Genomic DNA, 19810 nt, shown 5'->3' with positions numbered 1-19810 from the left:
TAACTAACGTTTTGTGAGTACCTTATGTGTGGAGGACAATAATTTACTTATGTGACTACTCCTTGATGACAGCAGTCAGTTCCTTCTGGAAAGTATGGATTAAGCCATTGTATTTCTTGGTAAATAAATATACTAGTCAAAGACCAAGATATTATGTATGTGTATATACTAATGACTTTAACAGAGATATAAACCCTTATTTTAGGAATTCTTTAGTACTAGTCATAGAGTTCTAAATTGATGCTATGTAAAGAATTTGCTCTTTATTATATTAGTCTTGAGAATTACAACCAGTGAATCCCAGTAACTGGAAAATACCTTAGGGTTTATACAAGGAAATCCATTAATTCTACAAATTAAATATTTGAAGACCAAGGAGGGTAGGAGACTTGTCCAGGCCTCCTGAGTCTTAAGAGTTTTTAATTAGAGCACTAGTCCATGCAGATTGTATTTGTCTTCTCAAAGTTGTGACTCATGGGATATGCATGCATTGCTTAAGAATGCACATTTACTGTTTCTGAACTACCTGAGTGACAGGATCATCCATGTCCCAGACCCCAGCACCATGCAGTATACCCATGTAACAAACTTGCACGTGCATCCTCTGAATCCAAAATAAAAGATTTTTAAAAAAGAATATATGTTTAAACACCCAGCTCTGACTGAGTATTCAAAAGAGAAGTGGCAGCACAGGATGTGGAGGTGAAGGACAGCCTCCTTTTTCTGAGCCGCCGTAAGTAGGTAATGTCATTCATGCAAAGCCCTTATGCTTGATTGCATAAACATCCAACACCATGTAGAAAAATAAAAGGTCATCTGTGGCTGGAACATCTGGATGGGTACAGCCAGTCTCTGTGGTTTGCCTCTTTCTAAGATGTCAGAAATGGCATACTCTAAAAGGTAGTTCAGTCTACGATTTTGAACATGTTCCTGAAACCCAGAGAATCAAATTGTTAATGCTGCCATGAGTTCTTTACAATGGTTTTACATTAATATTGCCAGGAGAAACTTTAAAATCACCAATGCACCAGGCCGTTTCCCAGACCAATGAAATCAGAATTTCTGGGCTGCGACCCAGGCATTGGTAATTTTTAACACTCCCCAGGTGACTCTAACGTGCAGCCTGGCCTGAGACCTATTGAGTTACTCATAAAATCTGGCAAAAAAAACAAAACAAAACAAACACACACCCAGATTATTTATAAAATGTGCTTCTTATCAAGGAAATAAAGCAATGTTCAGTTAACTACATTTAGCAAACAATTCCCAATTTAGCTGGCACTGTCTTTAATCTGTGAGATCCTCCTCCTCCTCCTTCTTCCTTCTTCTCCCTCTTCCTTCTTCTTCTTTTTTGAGACAGGGTCTCACTCTGTTGTCCAGGCTGGAGTTCAGTGGCTCCATCATAGCTGACTGCAGCCTTGAATTCCTGGATTTTAGCAGTTTTTCGGCCTCAGCCACCTGAGTAGTCAGGACTACCAGTGGGACTACAAGATGACGAGCGTGTAAATTAAAAAATCACAGTCCTGGCTTTTTTTTTTTTTTTTTTTTTTTTTTTTTTTTTTTTTTTTTTTTCCGATAGAGATGGGGTCTTCCTATGTGGCCCAGGCCTCCTGGGCAAACTGGCACCAAGCAATCTTCCCAACTCAGCTTCCCAGAGGTGCTGGGATTTCAGGTATGCGCCATTATGCCTGGCAGGGATTCATCCTTCTTTTGAGATTTAAAGATATAGATGATGGGGAATGGAGGCAGCAAACCACCTTGCCATGTATATACCTATGCAACAACCCTGCATGATCTGCACATGTACCCCAGAACCTAAAGTACAATAAAAAAAATAAGTCCATGTTTAAACCCTAATCTTCAATTTCTGACATTTATGACTTTCCCTCCTTACGTTCTTCATCTCAAGATAAACATTTGTACTTTAAACGATTTTCTAGTCAACAATGATCATTTATTAAATTCCTAATGTTTTCCTGTGTCTGTGTTAGGTACTTTGTACACTTAATTTATTCCTCACAACGGAGCTATGCATTAGACATTATTATCCTCATTTTGTGTAAAGGAAAATGGAATCTCAGAGAAGCTGAGTTGGACGGCAGAAATAGCTTTTTTGCTCCCCTCAACCAGTTTTTGGTTTTTTTTTCCTATTCTAGTATACTGTATCCTGACAATAGCATGGTGTCACAGCTAAGTCCCAGACTGAGAATCCGCAAATGTGTGCTCTTGCCTGGATCTACTACTAATGTCCCTTACAAGTCCCATAACTTGAACTTCTTTGTCTTAAGAAAACAAGAAGGGGCTGGGCATGGTAGCTTATGCTTGTAATCCAGCACATTGGGAGGCTGAGGCGGGAGGATTGCTTGAGCCTAGGAAGGAGTTCAAGACCAGTAAAATCCTGTTTCAAAAAGAAGTTATTAAAAAAAAACAAAAGAAGAAGGGCTGGGGGCAGTGGCTCATGCCTTAATCCCACCACTCTGGGAGGCTGAGGTAGGCAGATCCCTGAGGTCAGGAGTTGGAGACCAGCCTGGCCAACATGGTGAAACCCTATCTCTACTAAAAATACACAAATTAGCTCGGCGTGGTGGCTGGCTCACGCCTGTAGTCTCAGCTATTTGGGAGGCTGAGGCGTAAGAATCCCTTGAACAGGGAAGGCAGAGGTTGCAGTGAGCCAAGATCAAGCCACTGTGCTCCAGCCTGGGTGACAGAATGAGACTCTGTCTAAAAAAAAAAAGGAAAAACCAAGAAGAAAAAAGATTCAAGAAGGCAAGAAAGAAATCAGTCACAGAAGATTAAATTTTATATTGTATAAAATTCCATTCGTACGAAATTTATAGAAAGGCAAAACCATAGAGACAGAGAATTCGTTCAGTGGTTGGCTAGGGTGGGAGAGGGGATTGTCCACCACAGGTCTGGGGAAACTTTGTGGAGTGATGGGTATGTTTTAAACTGGACTGTGGTGCTAGTTGTATAATCATACATAGTCACCAAATGTTCTATAACTGGACCCTTACAATGGGAGAATTTTATGATCTGCAAACTATTCCTCAATAGGACTGGTAAAAATGATATTAGCACTTGTACTAGAAGATGACTGCTCTAATAATTCTAGAAATACTATTTATGGCATTTTCACAGTAGATAAAGTGTTATATCTTTAACAACATGTTGAACCTTTTTATGTACCCATTTTAAGTATACAGTTGATAACTCTTGAAAAGTATATACATTTATGCAGCTACCATCACGATCAAGATATAGACATTTCCATCATCCCAGAATTTCCCTGTGTCCTTCCCAGCCAACACTCCCACCCACAACCCCGGGCCCCAGGCACCGCTACCTGCTTTCTGTCACTATAGATTAGATTTACCTTTACTAGCATTCCATAAAAATGGAAACAGGCAGTATGTACTCTTTTGTGTCTGGCTTCCTTCACTAAGCTTGCCATTTGTGAGACTCATCTGTGTTGTTGCATTTATCCAGTAATTTTTTTCTGTTGTTGAGTAGTATTAGATGGTATGGATATATCATAATTTGTGCTTGGCTATAATGAATAAAGTTGCTATAAACATTTATGTACCAGTCTTTTTTTTTTGAGACGGAGTTTCACTCATGTTACCCAGGCTGGAGTGCAATGGCGCGATCTCGGCTCACCGCAACCTCCGCCTCCTGGGTTCAGGCAATTCTCCTGCCTCAGCCTCCTGAGTAGCTGGGATTACAGGCACGCGCCACCATGCCCAGCTAATTTTTTGTATTTTTGGTAGAGACGGGGTTTCACCATGTTGACCAGGATGGTCTCGATCTCTTGACCTCGTGATCCACCCGCCTCGGCCTCCCAAATTTATGTACCAGTCTTTTGTAGACGTATGTTTTGTTTCTCTTGGGTCAATTCCTATACCTAGGAGTAGACTTGTTGGGTTATAAGGCATGTGTATATTTAATGTGTTAAGAAATTGCCAAACTGTTCTCCAAAGTGACTGTATCATTCTACATCATTGCCAGCAGTGTGTAGAATTTCTGGTTGCTTCACATCCTCCACAGCACCTAGTATTGTTCTATTATTTTGTTTTTCACATGAATTAACTTTTCATTTCACCAAAAACTTGATACTGCTTTATTGTTATTTATTTCAATATTTCATTTCTCAATGAAATTTATTATATAATTTTGAAGTTTTTCTCAAAATAATAAGTGGCCCATTTTTTAGAAGCCCTGTGAGCAAATTAAATCTTACGTTCATCATCACAGTTATTTAAAAATTCAAATAAACACTGCAGTTTAGCAAAGGTTTTCCTCCAAAATTTCAATTATAAGTACTAGTTGTAATTTTAAATAAGAAATGAGAATTAATTTGGGTAAAATCTGGACATCCACAGACAGTAAAGTAGAAACCTATTAGTCAAGTGATGTGGAACTAATTTTTGGAGTTTAGCTCCATTATTACTGTACGTTTGCTACAGATAGTATATCATGTATTCTGAGCAGAAAACAACACATCAGTAGGTTGATGCCTAGTGTCATCATTCACTGTTTTGCATCTGAGGCTTCTTTCTTTGTTTCTAATAGGTTGACTTGAACATCATTGGCTAAGCATAGAAAATCAAGAAATTGTTAAAACTTGGCCAAAGTTTTCTACCTCTCATAGTTATGAGATGATGAATGGAAGACTTCTGAAAAACAATTCAATAGTGTCTTCTTTCACAAGCTTTAAAACATTATCTCTTCACAAATTCTTCGAACTTTTTGTTTGTTTTTAGACTGTGTGTTCTCAATAGGAGCAACATTGCCCCCCAAAGGGTGAAAATTGGTTCTTGAGGGGTTTAATATTTTCTTACTATTTTAATGTATAAAGCACAGATATACCTGTATACAGTTCATAGACAAAAATACTAGTGTCTCTGTGGCATTAAATTTTATGGAAGAGAGGATGATCAGAAAAAATGTTTAAAAAGGCTTCTTTAGGGATGTGATACTGAGCACAAGTTTAGAAACTGAAATAGAGGACAGAAAAGGCCACATGAAGAATTTAAGGGGACTAATCAAACAGGACATTTTCAACTGATTACATGAATTTGGCCTAAGTCTGATCCCTCAGAATCTCACCGCTCTCAAGATACTGTTTGGTTTAAAGTCATTAGCCTTGGAATAGAAAAGAAGAAATCTCAACTTTGTTAAGAAATGTTTGTAAATAGGAAATTTTCATTCTTTATCACACTTTGTTTTAAAGCAATGCTTGAGGAAAAAAATATTGTTATATCCATTGTTTCATAGCTGAAGGAACTAAGGCTCAATGAGATTAACACTTTCAAATTCTACAAAGAACACCCAGTTTCTGAGTGTCATTAGTGAATGTAAGAACCTGAATTTGTTTGATTTAAAAGCCCATGATTTCCTCCCCCTTGTACGCTAGCCAGGGATTGCTGGTGGGTGAGATGGTGTTTCGTTCAATTATCCTGAGTTCACTGAAAATGGACTCAAATGCCTGAGTCAGGAATTGATGTGTTCTCCCAGCTCCAGTTCCGGAAAGGCTAGTGGTGGGGGTGGGGCTGTCACTAAGATGTCCAGGAGTTCTGCATGGGGCGGGGAGGGCACAGTCTCCCCGGAAGTCTCAGTTGGACTGGGGCTTACAGGAATTCAAGAGCTTTGGCTAGAACAGAACCAATCTCAGGCTTGCAGAAAACCCTGTTAGAGTAGCAACGTTACATTCCATTCCATATTTGTCAGTGAGGGAGAGGCACTCTGATCCCCATCAGAAGTTTGAAGAACCACATAAGTTTTGGCTAGCTTCCTGTTCTCTCTGCTTCATAGCTTAAAGATGAAACTTCTGTTTTCTGTGCTCTTCCAGCCTCTGCTCCCAAGTAGCACATGTCAGCCGAGGAATGATTGCTGATTTCAAAATTAGAGAGATGGCCATATAGACTATGAACATATAGATCATTTCTGCTTTTTCTTTTGTTTCTGGAGATAAGTATACAACTTTTTGTACAACATCCCCTATATTCATTAAATTTGTGATGTCCTTGTTGCTACCTGATATCATATATCCACTTTATTTTATATTTCTGCTTTTCCTTTCCCAGTGACAGGTTGCCATTTTAATGATGATTGGTTATCATTTGGGAGCAGGACCTTAACCTTTAACTTTTCCTGACAGGACAAAAAACAGTAACGTGTATTCACACTACCCACCTTTATTGATTCTGTTGGTAAGGAATAAGAGAGGATCATAAACTAGAAGTAAGAAAATGGAGGTTTTAGTGCTATGGTCATTCTTTTTCTTTAAAAGAGAGTGCACGATGCTTGCCTCACTCTGCTGTAACAAATGAATGTATGTTAAAACTAAAATACAGTTTAGAAAACTTTCACATATTACAAGAACAAGCTAGGAGTGTTGTTATTTTATTATTAGCAAAATTCATAGTCCTAATGTCTGTCCTAAGGGAAAAACATCAAGCATTTTAGAAGAGGTCACATGTCATCTTGCTCTGTGCTAGCATGGAAATAAATGAGAGTTGGGAAAATAGGACATAAATATCCTAAGTTATCAGGGAATACTGCTGAGGCATCACAGGAGTGTCACTAGTTATTTTGGTTTCTCAGCCAGGACCTGAGGTGCAAGGCCAGTGGGTGGTGTCTGGGACAGCAGAGAGAAAATGAAGAACCTCTTGGAGAGTGCTCTCCCCTTGCTCTGTCTCTCTTTTATTCTTCACTCCTTAGGCCAGATTCTCTGGAGGCAGAGTTCAGCCACCACTGTGTTTACACTTTGGTACAAGAGAGGTTTCTTGTATGTAACACCGTGCTCCATGGAGCCATAGAGAGAGCTGGTGGCACTTTGCAATTTTCTGGGCAGTAGCTTGTTAGACTGGAGAAAGCCCCAACTAGGAGCCAGAAGTTTCGATGTTATTAGATGCATAATCATCACACGTAACAGCAAATCAATTTCTAGCAAGTTACTTAAATCTTTCTATCATGGTTTATTTATTGTTTTACCTTCTAAAAATTGAGATATAATTCATATACTATAATATCCACCCTTTATAAAGTATAGAATTTGATGACATTTAGTACATTCACAAAGTTGTGCAACCATCACCACTATCTCATTCCAGAACATTGTCATCATTTCAGAACAACAAAACAAAATACTCATATCCATGAGCAGCCGCTCCTTACCCTTCCCTCCCCCCAGTCTTCAGCAACCACTAATGTATGTTCTGTCTCTATAGACTAGACTAGTCCTCACACTTCATATAAATGTAATTATATGATATGTGACCTCTTGTGTCTGTCTCCTTTCACTTAGCATAATGTTTTCAAGGTTCTTTCATGATGTTACATGTATCAAAATTTTATTTCTTTTTATGGGCAATAGTACTCAGTGGTGGCTTATTGTTTAGTCACTCATTCACCCACTCTTCACTGAATACCTGTTGTGAACCAGCCTTGTACTAGGCTCTTAGGACACATTTATTCATGTTTGTGACATGAATGAAGGCACAAATTTATTAATTAATATATAAAGATAAATAAGAGATCGTCATATCCCCTCAGTTAAAAATATTAGGTGAACAGATTATTTATGAGCTTTTTACATTTTGAGGTCTTTGTGTCCATATAAGTAAAGAAAAGCTGATTATATAGTAGCCTTGTTAAAAGCATGCTTTGACCAGGCGCAGTGGCTCACACCTGTAATCCCAGCACTTTGGGAGGCAGAGGCGGATGGGTAGCTTGAGCCCAGGAGTTCGTCAAGACCAGAAAAGAAAAGTTACCTGGATGTGGCAATGTGTGCCTGTAGTCCCAGCTACTCAGGAGGCTGAGGCAGGAGGATCACTCGAGCCAGAGAAGTCAAGGCTGCAGTGAGCTGTGATTGTGCCCCTGCACTCCACCCTGGATAACAGAGTGAGACCCTGTCTCACAAAAAGAAAAAAGCATGCTTTTCTTTAGAGTTTTTACTTATTGTATTAATTTTTTAAAATAAAGAAATTATAAGTTGATCTTTTAAAAATTAATATGCGCAAATGGAAAAGAGAGAGGCAGAATTTATGACCTAGTCCATTACTTAAAGGCCTGGCTAATTTAGCTATTTGAGCATTTGAGAAACTGGTACAATGCAATTTCGCATGTTTCTTAAGGAAGCATAATTACATGATAGTGTGTGGAAAAAATTAGAGACATTCACCTGCATACATGGCATCTGAATAGTACATACAGGGCATAAGGAGACCTGAGTTCTTGTTTAGTTCTGCCTCTACTCACCCCTTGGAAGTTAGGTTAGAGGAGGGAGGGAGGCCTGCTTCACGGACCCCAGAACGGTGGGTTATTTACATGCTGCCCTGGGCTCAGAAGGACCTATGCTTCTTTTAACACTTGGTTGTGACTGTCTTGAAATTCTTAATAACTTTTGAACAAGGGGCCTTGTATTTCATTTTCCACTGGGTCCTGTAATTTATGTAGCCAGTTCTGAAGGGAACAAATATTTATTAAGTGTCTACTCTGGATTGGCCATTTAATTTGATTCCACAGCTCATGTTGTTTAACAAATCATGTTTCTCTATTGTTAAAATGAGAATATTACATTTAATATTATTTAAGGTCTCTTCTATGTCAAAATTTCACTAATTCTAAGTCATGCAAAATGATCTATGAAGGCAATGTACCAGCTGATTCATCTTTTCAAGATTTATCTTAATTGTCATAACTTCCTGGAAATCTTGATTTCTTTCCCCGGCCAAATTTAGTAAGCTTTCTTTTGTGTTCCCATACCCTTTCAGTGTTATTATCAGAGCTTTTTATAAAACTGGATTTTATGGAGTAAAAATAGTTTCTGTCTCTCCCACTGTTTTTTATGCCCTCTTTAAATCAGGTACTGTGTCTTAATTAACTTGTAACTTGCAAAATGCCTCTTAAAACAAGCAGAATTAAAGAATTCAACAGTAAAAATGAAAATTCAAAAATGTGAGTTCATGACTTATTAGAGATGGGAAAAACTAAGGCAAACACATAGCCCACAACAGAGTCACTGGAATATAGAAACTAAAGACATACAATGAGAAAATAAATTAGGGCATTATCCTAAGTAACTTTAACTTAAAAAAATGATATATGCATAATTATATAGAAATTTAATAAACAAAAAGTAATACGTCTCCTTGATTTTAAAATAATCAAAAGGCACAGGGGGTATAAAATAAAAATTTCTTTCCACCTAATTTCCCAGTCTCATTTTCCAAAGATATACTCAATAAGAGTTTCTTAGCCAGGCATGGTGGCTCTCATCTGTAACCCCAGCACTTTGGGAAGCTGAGGCAGGCAGAAACTTGAGCCCAGGAATTTGGCACTAGCCTGGGAAACATGGCAAAACCCCATCTCTATAAAAAATTGCAAAAACCAAGTGGGCATGGTGGTGCATCCCTTTAGTCCCAACTGTTCAAGGAGTTGAAGTGGGAGGGTCACCTGTGCCTGGGGAGGTAGAGGCTGCAGTGAGCTGTGATTGTGCCACTGTGCGCCAGCCTGGGTTGCAGAGTAAGACCCTATCTCAAAAACAAAACAACAAAAAAAGAAGTTTCTTGAGTATCCTTCTAGAAATGCTTTATGAGGAATATATTTATATAATCTTGTTATCACACAAATAGGATTATAGAACTCGATTTCTATTTCTATATAGTTCGAATTTTCTTTACCTTTTGCTTAGGCTATTTCTTAGACCTCCTCCCATATTGGAACCTATAGATCCCCCTCATTCATTTTCAGGAGGGCATAGTACTCTCTGACATGTGTTGAACACAGTTAATTAAGCCAGTCCTTTCTGATGAATACTTAACATTGTTTTCAATTTCTCTAAATTACAGAAAAGCACAATAGCTATCTTCACATAGGAATATATTCACAGTATAAATTCCCAGCAGTGAAATGCTGGAAGTCTTTTTAATTTGACTTTAAGAAAAGCTTAATACAGTACTCAACCTGATGTCTTTGAGACAATTTTTCATTTACTTGTTTATTCTTGTCCCTCACCTTCTTTTAGAATTTTTTTTCCGATTGGTATGACTAATTCTAGAATATTTCTAGCTTTCACAAAATAATTTATAGAAAATCAGTCTATATTTTGAAAGACCAATTAAATCTGTCTACCTCACCAATGTGAAGAAGTAGAATTTAAGTTTCTTTCCTAATACATTTTTCTAGTGTTAAATTCAAAGACTACTATTTTTCTTTTATTTACAGCAGTCTGTGTTCAAATTGTATGATGACAGATTCCAGGGTAATATTTTTGGCTGTGTGAGCTTCTCCCATTATAGTAGAGTACCAGCTTCTTAATGCCTGTGACACGGTTTGGCTGTGTCTCCACCCAAATCGCATCTTGAATTGTAGTTCCCATCATCCCCATGTGTCACGGGAGGGACATAGTGATTGAATCACAGGAGTAGTTTCCTCCATGCTATTCTTGTGATAATGAGTTCTCACAAGGTCTGATGGTTTTATAAGGGGCTTCCTGCTTCCCTTGGCTCTCATTTTTCTCCTTGCTGCTGCCATGTGAAGAAGGATGTTTACTTCCCCTTCTGCCATGATTGTAAGTTTCCCGGGGCCTCCATAGCCATACTGAACTTTGAGTCAATTAAACCTCTTTATTTTATGAATTTCCCAGTCTTGAGAGTGGACTCAGATAGCCTGTCTCCATGTGAGCTCACATTCCTGGCCCTCGTATGGGCCCAAACAACACTCCTTTGCTTAGTAGAAATTCAGCACATGTTTTGAAATTGATTGTGTTGGAAACATCAAAGATGCCAGATCCTAGAATTGTTCAGATTAAAGAAAAAATAACATTTTATTTTGTTTTTATTAGAGACAGGCTCTGGCTCTGTCACCCAGGCTTGAACACAGTGGCATGATCATAGCTCACTGCAGCCTTGACCTCCTGGGCTCCAAGTGATCCTCCTGCTTTACCTTCCAAAGTGTTGGGATTACAGGTATGAGCCACTGCACCTGACTGAAAATATTTTAAATACATTCTTTAATAATTTCATTGCAGTTTTGTGACCCAGGTAATTTTCACTTAATCTTACTTAATTACAAAAAGCAGTATGAAAAGTAAACACAAGGAAGCCTAGAACATACCAAAATTTTCCTGTATAGAATGATTTGATTTTTAAATATTTTAAGGTCTTATTTCCTTGCTTTCCTTATAGTGATGGTAAAAAATGACTTTTTAAACATCTTTTGAAAAATTAGAACACTCTCAGATTTAGAATGCTCCCTGATTCTTCTTCTTCCTTTTTTTTTAAGATAGAAAATTTGGGAGCAAATCATTAGGGCCAAGGTTTTAGAAGTTCACCTTGTTTTCTATTCCTCTACAGTCATTTTTTGAGGCAGGGTCTCATTGTGTCACCAGGATGGAGTACAGTGGCATGATCTTGGCTTACTGCAGCCTCAACCTCCTGAGCTTAAGGGATCCTCCCACCTCAGCTTCCCAGGTAGCTGGGACTACTAGTGTGCACCATTACATTTAGCTAATGTTTTCATGTTTTTGTAGAGATGGGTGTCTCATTACATTGCCAAGGCTGGTTTCAAACTCTTGAGCTCAAGCGATCCTTCCACACTGGCTTCCCAAAGGGCTGTGATTACAGTGGCAAACCACTGCACCCTGCCTATACAATTGAGTAATCACAATTGAGGAGTTTTCGGCAAATCATTTCATTTCTCTGAGGCTTGTTTGTTCTGTTGTCGGCGAAGTTAAGAGAATCTTAAATATCTATCCAGTTCTAAAATGATACGACATCAAAGTGGGAGTGATGGTGGCGAAGGGTTGTGGGAATTGCTTGTAAACATATTTAGCAGATTTACAGAAGTCAAATAAAGCGATGAAAAAGTGCCACATATCGAAAGAATTTAAAAAGTCACAGATGGCAGCAAAAACAGAACCAAGGCATTTTTCCCTTTGTCTCATGACAGACTGTCTTAGGGAATCCTGACACATGGATTGAATTGCTTTCAATATGGCAGTCAATAACACTATGAAGCAAAAATTCTGTGACAATGGCTGGGCCTCTAGTTACTCAGTGTCTGAGGTGAGAATTAGGAAAGTGAGAAGTTCTATAACCCATAATACTGTGTGTGTGTGTGTGTGTGTGTGTGTGTGTGTGTGTGTGTGTGTGTGTGTGTGTGTGTCTGGCTAAATAGAACTTAAACCATTCAAAGTTCTACATCTTCCTTTTTCGTTTGTTAATTTCTTTGGCATCCTATTCATTAGGCACTGGTGATATGTGGTCAGTGGGGGAAACAGATACTGAGTAAATAATCATATCAACACATAGATAATGACATTTTGTGGCATTGCTAAGAATGACAATAAATATAATAATGAGAAATGAAAGCAGGGTCACTTATTTAGATTATGGAATCAGTGAAAGTCTTCTTTGAGGAAATCACATTTAGCTGACATAAGACATGACCAGAATGTAGTCAGGAAAAGAAGATTTTAGATAAAGGAGTTAGACTAAGCCTGAGGTAGAAAAGAGTTAGGGGAACTTTAAAAACCAACAGAACTGGTTGTGCCAATAACCTTGAGAATAGCAATATGGAATAATGCTAGAAGGCTTATAGGCCTTATAAATCTTGATAAGGATTTCGTATTTTATTATTGTATATCTTACTATTGAGGATGTTACACAATCTGATTTGTGTTTTTAAAGTCTCCTGCTTGGGCCCGGTACAGTGCTTCATGCCTGTAATCCCAGCACTTTGAGGGGTTGATGCGGGTGGATTACTTGAGGTCAGGAGTTTGAGACCAGTCTTGCTAACATGGCAAGACTGTATCTCTGCTAAAAATACAAAAAAAAAAAAAAAAATTAACCAGATGCATGCCTGTAATCCCAGCTACCCAGGTGGCTGAGGCATAGAATCACTTGAACCCCAGAGGCAGAGGTTGCAGTGAGCCAAGATCACACCACTGCACTTCAGTGTGGACAATAGAGCAAGACCCTGTCTTAAAAACAATAAAAAATAAAATGAAATAAAATAAAATCTCCACTGGCTGTTCTATGGAGAATCCATGAGAAGTGAACAAATGTGGATTCAGAGATTGGTTTAAGGAAATATAGAGAATTACCAGAATTAGGAAAGAGATAATATCAGGATGATAGTGGCTTGAACTAGGTAATAGCAAAGGAACTGGAGAGAAGTGGATAGATTTTGGACATATTTTGAGGGCAGAATCAATAAGATAGTGTCTGAACACTTCTGGAATTTTGTTTGCTTGTCTCTTTTTAGGTTTTATGTACTTTGTCTTCACTATGTCTAGTAAAAATGAAAAGGCATTTTTCTCTCCCTCTAAAGAAAACAGGCCTTGGCTGAGGGTGGTAGTTCACACCTGTAATCCCAGCACTTTGGGAAGCTGAGTCAGGTGGATCACCTGAGGCCAGGAGTTTGGGACCAGCCTGGCCAACATGGTGAAACCCCATCTCTACTAAAAATACAAAAATTAGCTGGCTGGGGTGGTGCACACCTATAATCCCAGCTGCTGGGGAGGCTGAGGCAGGAGACTCACTTGAACCCAGGAGGTGGAGGTTGCAGTGAGCCAAGATCATGCCATTGTACTCCAGCCTGGGTGACAGAGAAAGACTCTGTCTCAAAAACAAAAAACAAACAAACCAACCCACCCAGGTCTTTACTTATGAAAACTAGGTAAACTGAGGCACACTGAATGATTATCCAAAAGGAGAAGGAGCTCCAAGGTTTGGAGGAGGCAGTGTGGGTGAGAGAGTGGGATTTCCCATGACTTGAAGATGTATGGAAGTGAGATTTTTTTTTAATCAAATGCACATTCTACTTACTTTCAAATAAATATTGTAGGGACCTAGTTCTGCTGTCATGTGACACATTGCAGATGGCAAGACTGTTGATGGAGGCAGCATTGTGGAGGATGGTGTGAAGACTCTTAATGAAAGATCCTCAGCTCAGGCTTACCACAGACAGGACATAAGCAACTGTGTTCAATTGGACTATGGGGCTTGGACAACATGCACTTTGGTGATGTCTGAAATTTCTGGTTAGGGTACATCCTCTCCTCGGCCATCTCCACTCTCATAGCATTTTCGGGAGGAAAAGCAGCTCTTAAACATTACTGAAATGCAGTTTCCCATGACTGAAGAGTAGAGACCTAAACATACCTATCTGATTTCTTAAAGAAATATAACTAACTGAGGATTGAGGAACTTCTTTTATTTACATACCTTTTAATTATGGCCCCTTAAACAAAAACTAGACATTAGTTGTTACCATTCATGATGATAGTGGTGGAGAACTGGTAGATTTTAGAATATTTTGCAGTCAGATGCTCTACCACTGAACTATATACCCCTGGTTTTAGAATATTTTGGAAATTTTGAGACAATGCTACTGGAGTGAACACAAAAACAGAGAGCATATGATCCTCTTCACATCTGAAAGCCATTAAAGACAACAGTGGCAGAGTCATTTCAGACGGTTCCACCCCTCAGCCAAATGCTGTAGCCCCGGCTTTGCATGCTAGCTCCAATACCAGACCAAAGTGAGCAGCCCTTGGGCAAAGACGAGAATGCTAAGGGTTGATCAAATGCCTTACAATTCACGAATCAGGGACCGAAGTTCCCCAGCTCAGGTGTCTATTATGGCCCAGGTGAATCCAATCCAATCACTTTAGCCTTATCAAGCAATTTAGGACATAGTGAAATTTTCACTCTTACAGATTTTTGTGATAATATGACTTGTTTAACATTTCTTGAGGGCAGATCTAGTGGTATCTATAAATAACCTTCAGGAAGCAAGATGGCCAGATAGAACCCTCTAGCAATTGTCCCCCCTGTAGGGACACCAAATTTGAACAACTATCCACATAAGAAGGCATCTATAAGACCCCCAAATCAGGTGAGTGATCACAGTACGTGGTTTTAACTTCATATAACTGAAAGAGGCACTGAAGAAGATAGGAAAGACAGTCTTGAATTGCCACCACCACCCCTCCGCCATGCCACGGCAGCGGCCACATGGTCCAGAGAAGGAATCTGTGTGTTGCTGGAGGGAGAGTGCAGTGACTGTGGAACTTTGCATTGGAACTCAGTGCTGCCTTTAACAGCGGAAAGTAAAGCAGGGCGGAAATCAGCAAGTGTCCATGGAGAGAGCATTTAGATTTGCCCGAGTCAGAGGGGAACCACGCATCCCAGTGACTGGAGCCTGAGTTCTGGAAAGCATTGCCACTCCAGGCTAAAGTGGTCTGGAGGGGTAATGCTTGAGTGATAAATTTGAAAGGCAATTTAGGCCCAAGGATTTCAATTACTGGGCAAGTCCCAGGGCTGTACTTGCCAGTAGACTTGGGGTGCACCTAGTGAGACACCCGCTGGGATGACAAGGGAGTGCTTGAGTCACCCCTTCCCCAATTCCAGGCAGCACAGCTCACAGCTCTGAGACAGATTCCTTTCTTCTGCTTGAGGAATGAAAGGGGAGACTAAGAGGACGTTATCTTGAAACTTGGATACCTGCCCAGCCACTGCAGGATAGAGTACCAGGCAGAGTCCAGCGCCTCCATTCCAGGTTCTAGCTCCCAGATGACATGTCTAGACATACCCGGGGACAGAAGGGAATCCACTGCCTTGAGGGAAGGATCCAGTTCTGGAATCATTAATCACCTGCTGCCTAAAGAGCCCTTGGGCCTTGAATAAACACCAGTGGGAGCCAGGGAGTATTTACTGCAGGCCTTGGATGAGTCCTAGTGCTATGCTGACTTCAGGCGAGACTCAGCACATTCCCGGCTGCGGGGCCTATGGGGAGGGACTCTTTCTGCTGAGAAAAGGAGAGGAGAGTGTCAATGGAACTTTGTCTTGCACTTGGTTATCAGCTCGGCCACAGTGGGTAGAGCACCAAGTGGGCTTTTAGGGTCACTAATTCCAGGCCTTGGCTCCCTGGACCAGATGGGAGCCCACTGCTCTGAACAGAGGGACCCAGGTCTAACAGTGTTCACCATAAGCTGACTAAAGAGCTCTTGGGCCTTGCGTGGACATCAGTAGTAGCCAGGCAGTATTTCCTGGCAGCCTGGGGCGGTGGTGGCCATGGGGAGAGTCTCCTCTGCTTGAGGAAAGGGGAGGGAAAAGTAGGAAAGACTTTGTCTTGTGGCTTGGGAGCCAGCTTAGCTGCAGTAGAATAGAGCACCAGGTAGATTCCTAAGGTTCCTGATCTTGGGCCCTTGCTCAAAGATAGCATTTCTGGACCTGCCCTGGGTGGGGCAGAGGAAGCTTTCCCCTTGAAGGCAAGGGCACAAGCCCAGCTGGATTCCACACCTGCAGATGATAGAGCCCGTGGGCTTTTCGGGAATATACTAGGCAGTGGTCGCCATGGGTCTTGGGCAAGACCCAGCGCTGTCCTGGCTTTGGGTCTGAATCAGTGCAGTCCCAGTGTTGGTGGCCACAGGGGTGCTTGTGTCACCCTACCCTCAGCCATAAATAACCTTCAAATATTCACATCCTTCCTTCTTTTCATTGGATTTCTGGTACACAGAAATAAATTAATAATAATCTTGGTTCACTACATACCCATGCCATGCATTTGTTTGCTTACTTGTTTTTGATAAATCCTTAGAAAATACCAACGAAAGTGAATGCTCAGATCTTTTTGTTTATTTGGTTTTTTCTTTTTCTTTTTTTTTTTTTAATTTGAGACAGGGTCTTGTTTGGTCACCCAGGATGGAGTGTAGTGGCGCAATCATGGCTCACTGAAATCTCAAATTCCTGGGCTCAAGCGATCATCCCACCTTAGCCTCCTGATTAATTGGGACCACACAAATGCATGCCACCACACTCGGCTAATTAAAAAAAATTTTTTTTTTTTTTTATGGATGGAGGTTCCCTTATGTTGCCCAGGCTGGTCTTGAACTCCTGGGCTCAAGCGATCCTCCCACCTTGGCCTCCCAAAGTGCTGGGATTATAGACATGAGCCATCATGCCTGGTGCTCAGCTCCTGTCGATAACTGATATCTAACTGTAAGTTCTCCACATTGCATCCCTATGCCTCCCTCCTATCTGAGCTAATGTGAATCTCATATTCATTATCGCATGCTTTCCCTTTTATATAAGAAAGGATATATATATAGTTATATCAGAAGTATGAAATGATTCTTTCAGAAATGAGGGAGAAGTAAAGTATAAGACAAGCAAAAACTGAAGATAGTTGTCACCGCTAGACTGGTTTTACAGGACATACTGAAGGGAGTCCTGCATCTAGAAGCAAAAAGACAGTAATCATCATTGTGAAAACATGTGAAAGTATAAAAATCATTAGTAGAGCATATATACAAACATCATATGTTTACTCATATGTGAAAGCTAAACCAGCTGATCTCACGGAATTAGAGAGGAGAATGATGGTTACCAGAGGCTGGGAAGGCTGGTTAGGGGATGGAAGGGATGAAGAGGGGTTAGTTAATGGGTACAAAAACATAGTTAAATAGAAAGAGTAAATTGCAGTGTTTGAGAACATCGTAGGGTGACTATAGTGAACAATAACTTATTGTATATTTCAAAGTAGCTAGAAAAGAACACTTGAGATGTTCCCAACACAAAGAAATGACAAATCTTTGAGGTGATGGATATCCTAATTACCATGATTTGATCATTACCATGGTATGCATGTATCAAAATATCACATGTACCCCATAAATATGTACAATTATAATGTATCTTTGATGAAATTTAGAATGTAAAACAAGATGAAGTATATTTAACATATGGTTATAAAATAGCATTTTATAACTGTTTCATTAAAAGCAAAAAGTCTGACAACAGATCCGTGGCGTTGCTTATACACTGTTGGGGAGATTTGAGTTGGCACAACAACTCTGGAAAACAGTTTTTCTTTATCTCTTAAAGGTAAGCATTCATCTACCCAGGAGGAGATGCCTATACAGTGCTGCCTCAACCAAAATACTTTTGAGAATAAAATGGGGGTACTATTTTATCTAGGGTGAGTCCTTAGAAAAGAAAGTCCCAGTAAACTGGGATTGAAATGGGAAAACTGAATCATCTGGTCATTTACCTAAGACCCAGAAAGCCCACTCACAGGAGGCAAACCATTGCATCTGCTCACAGGAGTCCTGTATAGGAATGTTCATAGCAGCGCATGTGAACACAGTCCTGCACGTAGCCTTTCACCCAGCGGGTATCATATCTAGGAGTTTATTATAACAAATGGATATTGGTTAAGAACAAACATTTACCTACAGTGTAATTCAAACTATTTTTATAATTCCGAAAATCTGGACACTATCTAAATATTGACAATTCATCCTTGGTGAAATCATTGTGACACAATAATAAAACATTACCAAAAGTTAGTAAAGATAATATTATGAGAAATATTTATGGAAAATGTCCACAGAATACTAGGTAAAAAGCAGATTACATATCAGAATGCTTACCATGGCATCATTTTTATAAAGTGAATTTGTACATTAAAAAGAGACTAGGAGGATCTATTTTACAGCATTAATACTAGATAGTGATGGCTTTCTGGGAAAAGTTTAATTTTTTAATTTACTTCTCTATATTATGATATTTTTCTTCAATAACCATGTTATTTTTAAAAAAAGTTTTAAAAGTGGAAAATAAATCCTATTGCACCAGAACACTGTTTAGGTTGGAGGCTGTTCTGTCATGATTGCCCTCATGACATGTCATTTTATGTTCAGAGTATCCTAGACAGGTAGCTTCCCTCGCACCGTGCTCACCTCATCAAACACAAGTCCCTGCTGCATCTGTGAAAGCTTCCTTTCCTTCATCAAAACACAGTGTTTAGGTGCCACAAGCACAAGCCAGCTCACTGTCATAGTCTGGCTCCCGAGTTGCAATAACTCCGCAACTACTGAGCAACTCCTAATGCCTCAGGTTCTGTGAAGAGAGTATGAAGAGACGACTAGTTGCGTGGATAAAAACTTCTGGAAGGTGAATATTAAACCTTTGAAGATCTTTGGAGCTTGGTTCCTTATCAGAAGAGAGACATTTACCTGAGGAGTTGGAGTAAATCTTTTGTGGTCAGAGAGGAGGCACAGTGAAATTCCTGGGGTCAAAGGGCAACCGTATTGGTACAACAGCGGGAGTCTCTTTGGCCAGTCTCTAAATGGAGAGTGGTCTTTATTTCTGATAAGGGAAGCTGAGTATCAGGGCTACGCTATGAGATTTTCAGGGTTATAAAAACTCAGAGGTTTCCTATTTCCACGCAGGAACAAATTTAAGAGGCTAGACTTCCACTTCCTGGTAGCTGACCCTAGCTGTAACGTTTCTGAGGTGCTGATAAGATCCAAGGACAATTTGAACCCCCTGCTTCCAGTCAGGCTCCCCAGGTCCATGGAGTCACTATAAAAATTCCATTCCAAAGTTCTGAGGGGTATTTGGTTGGATAGAATCTGACATGTGAAGATCAGGGACTTCCCAATATGGTGGTGGTGAGAACCAAAGAATCATTGTTTCCGAGATTTTTCAGGAACTCAGTTTTGTATTACTCAGTTAAAGATAAGGCCAAACGAAAATACTTAGGGCCTCACATAGCCTCAGTGATGATAGTTTGTCCAATTTTGACATGGCAGTAACTGGTATTGGTCATTCTTTGTAGGGTTAGACACCGTATGAACTAAGCACATAATATGTATTTTTATCTCATGTAATTCTGTACAACCCTGCAAGGCAAGCTATTACCATTATTATTTTACAGGTGAGAAAATGGCATTGCAGAAAAGTCAAATAACTTTCCTAGGTTCACAGACTTAGTAAAGAAATTTGAACTGAGGACC

At 39.8% G+C, this 19810-nt stretch overlaps 1 protein-coding gene and 1 long non-coding RNA gene across 18 annotated transcripts in view; one reads left to right on the top strand and one right to left on the bottom strand.

Moving 5' to 3' along the window:
* Positions 1-19810, top strand: part of PHLDB2 (pleckstrin homology like domain family B member 2) — a 252429-nt gene that overhangs the window by 71188 nt on the left and 161431 nt on the right. The window lies entirely within an intron of this gene.
* LOC116565485 lies at positions 1966-19804 on the bottom strand. The gene is made up of 3 exons (XR_004275457.1): positions 17504-19804; positions 9342-9345; positions 1966-1976 (listed from the first exon to the last, which is right to left on the bottom strand). It is a non-coding gene; the product is annotated as an uncharacterized LOC116565485 (long non-coding RNA).

The sequence above is a fragment of the Sapajus apella genome, unplaced genomic scaffold, assembly GCF_009761245.1.
Source record: "Sapajus apella isolate SASKATOON/1434 unplaced genomic scaffold, GSC_monkey_1.0 scaffold40, whole genome shotgun sequence".
Classification (NCBI taxonomy): domain Eukaryota; kingdom Metazoa; phylum Chordata; class Mammalia; order Primates; family Cebidae; genus Sapajus; species Sapajus apella.
This window is presented reverse-complemented; position numbering and strand designations above follow the sequence as displayed.